Source organism: Mus caroli, chromosome 1 (genome assembly GCF_900094665.2).
Source record: "Mus caroli chromosome 1, CAROLI_EIJ_v1.1, whole genome shotgun sequence".
Lineage (NCBI taxonomy): Eukaryota > Metazoa > Chordata > Mammalia > Rodentia > Muridae > Mus > Mus caroli.
This window is the reverse complement of record NC_034570.1, coordinates 182,897,503-182,898,646: the sequence shown is the minus strand read 5'-3', so window position 1 is coordinate 182,898,646 and position 1,144 is coordinate 182,897,503.

Here is a 1,144-nt window from a genome sequence, read left to right as displayed (position 1 = left end):
TTTGAAAAGCAAACGCAAGCCAGAACCTTTGACAAGGCTGCGGACGGAGTGGGAGGTAAAGCCACCTTAGACCCGCCCCTTCCGGTAGAGCCCCTGCGGGCGGGCCTTGCGAGGCGGAAGTGGGGGAGAAACCGCTGGCACCGCCAGCTGTCAGTCCGCGGAATAAGGGACCCTCTCCTGTGGGCAATGCTGTAAAGCTTTATTTTTATTATTTTTTTTAATGTACCTAGATTCTGAACTTGACAGGTATGCCAAGGCCATGCATGTTCACTCCTTTTTTAAAAATCGCCTTATTGTGTGGGCGTGCACAATGGCGCCTTGTCAGCTCTCGCTTCCACCTTGTAAGAGGGTCTGAGGTACTGAACTCAGGAAACCAGCCTGCTGAGCAAGTACCATTAACTGCTGAGCCAGTACTGTTGTACTATGTGTTGCAGGGGCTGGCCCGGAACGGGACTTCTCAGTCCCGTTTATGGTTTATGGTTTATGCCGCGTTGGGGATTGAGCTCTAGACTTCACGCGTGCCAAACACTACTAACTGTATGTCTGCAGCCTGAGTATTCACTCTCAGTGTGCCGAGGTACTGCATTGTACCTTCTTCATGGAGCTCAAAGCCCGAGAGTCCAGTTTGCTGATCATCTTATTTTAAAAGATTGATTTTTATTTCCATTTATAAGTTTGTGCAGGTGCCCAGGAAGCCAGAAAAGGGAGTATAGGGTCACCTGGAGCTAAATAAGTTAAAGATATTGTGAGCTGCCTAACACAGGCTTTGGGAACGGAATTCAAATCTTTGGGAGAAAAAGCAGGTCTCATCTCTACAGCCACACTGTTGTGGTGGGGATTTGTTTGTTTGTTGAGACGATGTCCTGCTATGTATTCCTCAAACATGACAATCCTCCTGCCTCAGCCTCCGAAGTTCTGAGGTTATAGTCTACCCTAATTGAATGATACCTCAAGGAGGTATCTATACCTCAAGGAGGCTGGGCAGAACTAAGGAGGGGAACACCATCTAGGAAGCCAAGGGTGAGTTAACATCCTTACTGGCCGCTTCAAGGCCACCCATGCTCCTGAGCATAACCTCTGACCCACTGCTTTGTAAGTAAACCTAATGGACTCCTTGGTTTCTCAGATTGAACTTCGGTGGAAC